Genomic DNA, 9272 nt, shown 5'->3' on the forward strand with positions numbered 1-9272 from the left:
ACACGAATATTCTAAACCCCAGGACGTGGAAGCACATGCCTGGCTTTCCCCGTGTGTGTGTATTTCTTAAGTCAATATTCGTCAACAATCCTGTAGTAAAGTAATATGTAATGAGAAAATAATATAATGTGCAATATTTAGTGTTGCAATAGCATCGTTTTACTATTATTATTAATAATAATTAATCTTGTTTATGCTTAAACTATGATGCAAATGTGAGGTCACCATGAGATTATGCTTCTTACATCTTTTCAGTTTTCGGTCATATTGAATGGGATGATATTCCTAGAACACTAATGACTTGGCCTAATTAAGTAGAAATTTAATAATTAATTGACAATTACACAATTATAATGATTATGGGCATTGCATTTAGAAATCTTTCAAAGAAAATCTGTAGTACCACCGTCCAATGTTGTGGTCAAGTACGTGTGGAATTAATTACTTTACCAGGAAGGGTACGATCAGCCCTGTTATGAAGACCAAGCCGGCCCGGAGATTGACCGGCGCTATGGCTGTGTGAGAGCACCGGAAATTTCCGGGACAAGTAGACTGACAGGACGTTATTTCAGTTTTATTTAGCAGATCAAACATTGACTGCCTGATCCTTTTAGTGGGACCTTGCCCGATCCTTTCAGTTCTTATTCACAGGTAATTGCTTGCCTTCCCGGCCATGGGCGATGAATTTTGCCTAGATTTTCTTTCTTCCCGTGTTTGACGTCAGAGGTCATCGGATCCCTTTTTTCTGTGGGTAGAATACGTTACATGGAGCCTGAAAGTCCTGTTAAAAAGTAAATTAAATAATAAAAATAAAATTTGAGATTATAATCTAACCATATCAAAATAAGGATTAACAGGGTTATATAGTATTTATGATTATTTGTTTTTTTCTTACACTCCTTTAAATTCAAATAAACAATCTGAATATTTTCAAGAGCTGATTCGATACTAAATAAATTTTGTTTTTTTTAATTGTATATTTAAAAAAAAACATTTTTATGAATACATAAACTGATGCACGTCCTATGCATGTTCTTAAGATAGATAAAAAAAAAACTGGCGCCAATTTATAAGTAAAGCAACTAATTTTATTTATTTTTGTATTTTAAAAATATTAAAAAAAAATTAAAATATTTTATTTATTTTAAATTAATATTTTTTTATGTTTTTATATCATTTTAATATGCTGATATTAAAAATAATTTAAAAAAAAAATATATTATTTTAATATATTTATTAGTAAAAAATATTTTAAAAAATAACCACAGCTATATTTTTAAATACACTACAATAACAAAAAAATCTTCAATTTAAAATATGTCTTATATTTTATGAATTATTATTCATCTTTTATTTTATTGTGAGTATTCAAGTTAATTTATATATATATTTTTATTAATTTTTTAAGATTTTAAAATTAAGATAAGTACTTGAAATATCCTTTATTTTATTATATTTTAAGGTAAGCAACTTGTTATCAAAATTTGTTTTCTAATGAAAATCATGTGGAGTGAGGAGGATACTGCCAATTATTAACAGAGACAAAATTCTTTATCCCTTTCAAGATTCCATTTCATAACTTAAAGTCGCCCACCATTCATATACTGACATTTCAACCTGAATTGATAGAGGAAATTAATTATTTATCCTTCGCCCCTATCTATTATAGTCTATACTCTATAGGCTTGAATATTGAGGAAATTATATATTTTTTTAATTTTTTTACATCAATACATTAATATCATAGAAAAAACATTAATTTAATTCTTCCTAGCTAATCACGTGGACAAACACTAGCGTAGCAGTGGACAGTAGCTCTATCTTGTCATGAAAGTCTTCATCCTTTCACTAGATGTATTATGATGATCAACCGACCATTTCTCTCCACCTTATTATCGCTCCAAAAATTACGTGCAACACAATTCTTCACTCTGTTTGGTCCAAGCATCTAGCTAGGTGTAGCCATGAGATGTCTGTAAGAATTGTGTAAGAAAATTTATTTCTTAAAATTTTTTATTTGAAAATATATTAAAATAATATTATTTTTATTTTTTAAAAAATTATTTTTAATATCCGCATATCAAAACAATCTAAAAATATAAAAAATTAATTAAAATTTTAAATTTTAAAAAGTTCTTTTAATATACAAAAATAAACATCATATTAATCATAAGAAAAAACTGTACATTAACCGCTTGAAAAGACCCAGAATCAAATGTGGATTTGGCTTCATTAAGGTGCTTGTCATGATCAACAAGTATGTTCATATGTCTATTCTAGCTTGGGTGGCAAGAATAGGAAAACATGTATGGCAGAGGATATATTCAGACACCATCAATGGCTTCCTATCTTTTTGCTGGATCTGGAGGTTACATAAACAGCCGCCTCTGGGATTATTGTTTAACTCCCAATTTAATTAAGATATTATTTACTTGAAAATATATTAAAATAATATTTTTTATTTAAAAAAATTATTTTTGATATTAATATATTATAATAATTTAAAAATAAAAAATTATTTTTAAAACACGTAAACAAATGTGCTCGGTATAAAAGTGAACCACACTATACGTGTATCTATGATAATCACATGCATGATCATCTTTTAATGGCAGGGTAGGTCAAACATTTGCTAAGTTGATTTCAGGAGACTTGACCAATAAGAATGGTCCACGCAAATAGATAGATATAGCACGGAGGGAAATCTGCTTATGAGTTTAGATCGTAATTAAGAAAGTAAAATTGAATTATATATATATTTTGTTCCCAGGGGTTGGCGATAGATATTTCCCTTAAACTAATCTCTTTTTTTGTTTTAGATTAACGTGGATGTCCGGACCAGTTTGCGCGTATCACGACTAATCCTATAGGCCCTGAAGTTAACGACCATGTAAGCCTCCAGTGGCCATCATATAAGCAACCAAGGACTCGAACCTGAAACCACAGAGGGAGCAAACCCCTTAGTCCCAAGTCTTTACCACTTGGCCACCACCTAAATGGTTACTTAAACTAATCTTTAATCTATCAAGATGATGTATTTGCGAGAGCAATGGGATTGATTGATTAATTATTAAACATTTTCAATTAAGATGTATTAGAGAAAGAAATATATACCACGAAGCATAATTAATTTTTATAATTAAGTCCCTGACCAACAAGGGGAATTCTTGAGCCCAAAAAAAAAAAGAGAAGGAATTTTTTAATATAAATATCATCTCATTTATTTATTTATTATATATTTATCGAGTAATATATTTTTATATTGATTATTTGGATATATTTTGTCTGAATTAAATTAATAATAAAATTTTTTTTGTTTAATTAAGTTTTACTAAATAAATATTTTATATGGTTTAATAAAAATCTCAACATAATTTAAGTTTTAATTTCGAGATTTATAATAAATAGTTGGATTTAATAACTACATTTATTTTTTAATTTGTACAAATCATGTTGAATTTGATATTTCAATAATGTTATTTTTTAAAATTAGATTTATCTCAGTTTTAAGATAATTATTCATAGTAAAATAAAATGTCTAAAAAACCAATACATGAATAATTGCATAAATGCACGTGGTGCATGTTTAGCATTTTCATTGTTGGTTTTACGTGGGGCTTCTGGTCTTTTCAATCAAATTAATATTAGGTGCTCCTCGATGGGACGAAGAAACCATAGCTCAAACTGATTGATCCAGAAATGCAGGCAACCTAAGGTCATGGGGTCAATCATTATAGTAAATCAATTTTACCAGAATCTAGCCATGCCCACAACCTAATACATCACAATTTTTCAATTTTGCTGCATATATTTGATTTGTTAGATGTTAACTCTTTTACGTAAGTTGTTTATTATATAAGAATGCACAGATAAAGGAACACAAGATTTTCAGCTGTAGTAGTTAGCAAATCCTTGAAATTCTCATTGCTAACCACATCTTCAACTAATCATCTAATTAATTAGATAACCTAATGATATGTTTTATAAAAAATAATTTAGGATTTGACCCTAAGAAAATTTATATGGTTAAATAATTATATTAACTTAAAAATTTTAACTGACTCAAATAAAAATCATTTGAAATTGAAATTTATACTAACCCATTATTTTAACCTAGGATTTAACTTAAAATTTTAAGTTTAATTTTATCAAATAAAATAAAGATAGTGAAATTTGAACTTATAATTATTTTTTTTGTTATTATAATAAAAAAATATCTCAACACAAGTTTAAGCTAGTAAGTAATATTTTAAAATATAATTTATATTATTATTTAACAAAGAATATATTCTTTGATATTATAATTTACTAAAGTTATATTTTACTAATAAATATTATTGTAAAACTCAATTTAATCTACAACTTGACTCAAGATTCAAGTCATGAATTGAGCTAACAAACCTGTGAATCAATGAGTTGGCATAGATTTTTTTGAATTAAAAAAGAATAAAAATAATATTATTTAAAATAAAAATAAAAAAAATATTAATTGAATCTTATTTGAATTTTGGTTCATCATTTATTTGGATCAAATCAATTGAATTTTAGCAGGTGCACTTATGAAAGGATTCAAAATCAAAACTAACGTGGCTTAATCTCAGATACGGTTTGTTAACTATATCAAGAAATATAAAAACTTTATATCTATAGAAGAAAAAAAAGGAACAAAAAATAAATAAAAAGGAAGAGGCAAAATTCTTCCATGTAGAATATCCAGACAACGACCAGGAAGAAGATTCTCCCTCGAGAAGTTGGGTTTACAGCTGGCATCCACTCGACAAAAGGGCGGTGCGTAGAGATTAAGGATTTTGGACTTAACATTGAAAAAGCACCAAACCGTTTCGTTATCCTTATTTCTCTATTACGTCATCGTATTACTCGCTGTTGACCACTTAACCTCTCTTGTGTTTTCTTAACGAGATCGTCATCGTCCCCATTAATCCACAATTCATGGAGATTAACACCCAATTAGAAGAAGGTTCTAGCTGAGACAACGCACCAAAACTAAATTAATTATGCTTGAACTATACCATTAACACCCTTCATCTTGTTAGTTTTAGTTTTAAAGATCACCCATTTGGTGTCATGATAAAAAAATATTTTTTATTTAAAAATATATTAAAATAATATTTATATTTTTAATATAGTATATTAAAATTAATAAAATATACTTTTAAATTGCTTGCAAGATGATTTACTTGGTTTTGTAAGTTTCAGTTTCATGTCTACGAATAAATTAGACAAGCTATAATATCCTAATCATTTGTGATATTCTACTCATGTTTATAAAAAAAATAATTACACAATTATTTAGTAGGTAATTTAATGATAAGAGTTTGAAATTAAAAAAAGCCATGCATGATCACGGTAATGAACGTTCAATGGCAAAGAAATGTGTGACATAACGGGGCAAACAACACTAAAAACATTTTCCCTTGAAGAAAACGAACTGCTGATAACTTGCGATTATAAAATCAATTTTACCAGAATCTAGCCATGCCCACAACCTAATACATCACAATTTTTCAATTTTGATGCATATATTTGATTTGTTAGATGTTAACTCTTTTACGTAAGTTGTTTATTATATAAGAATGCACAGATAAAGGAACACAAGATTTTCAGCTGTAGTAGTTAGCAAATCCTTGAAATTCTCATTGCTAACCACATCTTCAACTAATCATCTAATTAATTAGATAACCTAATGATATGTTTCATAAAAAATAATCTAGGATTTGACTCTAGAAAAATTTATATATTCATCATCTTAACTTAAAAAATTTAACTGACTTGAATAAAAATCATTTAAACTTGAAATTTGTACTAACCCGCCACTTTAACCTATGATTTAACTTAAAATTTTAAGTTTAATTTTATCAAATAAGATAAAAATAAAATAAAAATAACAAGATTCGAACTCATAACTATTTATTTTTGTTATTATAATAAAAAATATCTCAACACGAGTTTAAGCTGGTAGGTGATATTTTAAAATATAATTTATATTATTATTTAACAAAGAATATATTCTTTGAATGTTATAATTTACTAAAGTTATATTTTACCAAGAAATATTATTGTAAAACTCAATTTAATCTACAACTTGACTCAAGATCCAAGTTATGAATTGAGCTAGTAAACCTGTGAATCAACGAGTTGGCTTGGATCTATTTGGGTTTTTTTTATTAAAATAATATTTTTTTGGATAAAAAAAAGAATAAAAATAATTTTTTTAAAATAAAAAATATTAATTAAATCTTTTTTGAATTTTGATTAGATCATTTATTTGGATCAAATCAATTGAATTTTATCAGGTGAACTTATGAAAAGATTCAAAACCAAAACTAACATGGCTTAATCTCAGAGACGGTTTGTTAACTATATCAAGAAATATAAAAACTTCATATCTATAGAAAAAAAGGAACAAAAATAAAATAAAAAAGAAGAGGCAAAATTCTTCCATGTAGAATATCCAGACAAAGACCAGGAAGAAGATTCTCCCTCGAGAAGTTGGGTTTACAGCTGGCATCCACTCGACAAAAGGGCGGTGCGTAGAGATTAAGGATTTTGGACTTTACATTGAAAAAGCACCAAACCGTTTCGTTATCCTTATTTCTCTATTACGTCATCGTATTACTCGCTGTTGACCACTTAACCTCTCTTGTGTTTTCTTAACGAGATCGTCATCGTCCCCATTAATCCACAATTCATGGAGATTAACACCCAATTAGAAGAAGGTTCTAGCTGAGACAACGCACCAAAACTAAATTAATTATGCTTGAACTATACCATTAACACCCTTCATCTTGTTAGTTTTAGTTTTAAAGATCACCCCATTTGGTGTCATGATAAAAAAATATTTTTTATTTAAAAATATATTAAAATAATATTTATATTTTTAATATACTATATTAAAATTAATAAAATATACTTTTAAATTGCTTGCAAGATGATTTACTTGGTTTTGTAAGTTTCAGTTTCATGTCTACGAATAAATTAGACAAGCTATAATATCCTAATCATTTGTGATATTCTACTCATGTTTATAAAGAAAATAATTACACAATTATTTACTAGGTAATTTAATGATAAGAGTTTGAAATTAAAAAAATTGTTTTTTTATAATTTTAAGTTTAAATTTTATAGTTATTAATATAATAATCAAAAAATTTATATAATCGTTTATTTTTAGAGCTAGTAAAATTAATTAAGATTATCACAAATTCACTAAATACTCACATTAATAAATAAAAAAAATCATTACATTATTTTAGACAAAACAACTCCTAAATTTACCTAAACAGATAGTTCATTTGTTAGACATTAACTTTTGTCTTTCTATAGGATGATTTTATAAGCTAGTCAACCGTATCCTTTTGAAGAAAAAGACTTGCTGTCTCCAACTTGATGGACCGACCATTCATTCATTCATCTTCACCTTGTCCACATGGCCATGCCATGCTTGTCTAATGACCTTCTGAAACAATAGTAAATTAGATATGAACGGATGGTTTTACATATACTCACCATTATTTTATGTTTATTTTATTAATTTAATTTAAAAATACAATAATAAGATTTAAACTCTTGATTATTTGGTTTTTGAGATGTTAATACCATGTTAAAGAAATATATAGTCTTAAATTTGATTTTATTAATTTAATTATAAAAAATATTACTATCTAATTTGAAAATGGGGGATTTTATATTACTATCTAATTCAATTATTAGCTAACGATAAAGCTAACTTATCAGCTACTCCCTGCTAGTAGGTTTTAAACATAATTATATTCCATGATTATTTATGAAAATTCAAATCTAAAACCCAAGCCTTTAATTTAAGGATGATTATTTTTTGTTTGATTTTATTTTTATTAAAAAAATAATTAAATTTAAATTTAAAAAACTGAAATCAATTTAAACTGGCTAATTTCAGTTCGATTTAGTTGTTTAGAACAAAAACTGATTTAAATTGGTTTAGCTTGATTTTTTTAATTTGACTTGGTTTGACTTTTTTTTTAGTTTGTGTTGTTTTTTTTTGTTTTTTCAGTTTGGATTCAATTCGGTTTGGTTTTTTCGGTTTCAGGTTTATAAAACAAAAACCGGATAGAACCAATCAATTGTTTCAAAATTTTAATCTGTTTTTTTCATGGTTCTGTTTCTTCAGTTATCTTTTTATTTTTTTAGTTTAATCAATTTTTAAGTTCCTTTCCTCACCTTTACTCTAGCTAGTTCGAAATGGTTATTATCGTTAGCTCTCTCTAATGTCTATTAAAATACTAGAAAATTTATTTTTATATTATAAAAGTATTTTTTTAAAAAATCTAAATATTTTTTTAATTAATTTTTTTTTATGTTTTACATCATTTTAATATATTAAAATTAAAAAATAACATTTTAATATATTTTTAAATTAAAAACATCTGAAAAAACAAATATTACTCCAAATATACCACGCAACACGAATATTCTAAACCCCAGGACGTGGAAGCACATGCCTGGCTTTCCCCGTGTGTGTGTATTTCTTAAGTGAATATTCGTCAACAATCCTGTAGTAAAGTAATATGTAATGAGAAAATAATATAATGTGCAATATGTAGTGTTGCAATAGCATCGTTTTATTATTATTATTATTGTTATTATTGTTATTAATCTTGTTTATGCTTAAACTATGATGCAAATGTGAGGTCACCATGAGATTATGCTTCTTACATCTTTTCAGTTTTCGGTCATATTGAATGGGATGATATTCCTAGAACACTAATGACTTGGCCTAATTAAGTAGAAATTTAATAATTAATTGACAATTACAGAATTATAATGATTATGGGCATTGCATTTAGAAATCTTTCAAAGAAAATCTGTAGTACCACCGTCCAATGTTGTGGTCAAGTACGTGTGGAATTAATTACTTTACCAGGAAGGGTACGATCAGCCCTGTTATGAAGACCAAGCCGGCCCGGAGATTGACCGGCGCTATGGCTGTGTGAGAGCACCGGAAATTTCCGGGACAAGTAGACTGACAGGACGTTATTTCAGTTTTATTTAGCAGATCAAGCATTGACTGCCTGATCCTTTTAGTGGGACCTTGCCCGATCCTTTCAGTTCTTATTCACAGGTAATTGCTTGCCTTCCCGGCCATGGGCGATGAATTTTGCCTAGATTTTCTTTCTTCCCGTGTTTGACGTCAGAGGTCATCGGATCCCTTTTTTCTGTGGGTAGAATACGTTACATGGAGCCTGAAAGTCCTGTTAAAAAGTAAATTAAATAAT

Source organism: Populus euphratica, unplaced genomic scaffold (assembly GCF_000495115.2).
Source record: "Populus euphratica unplaced genomic scaffold, PopEup_1.0 scaffold159.1, whole genome shotgun sequence".
Taxonomy (NCBI): Eukaryota; Viridiplantae; Streptophyta; class Magnoliopsida; order Malpighiales; family Salicaceae; genus Populus; species Populus euphratica.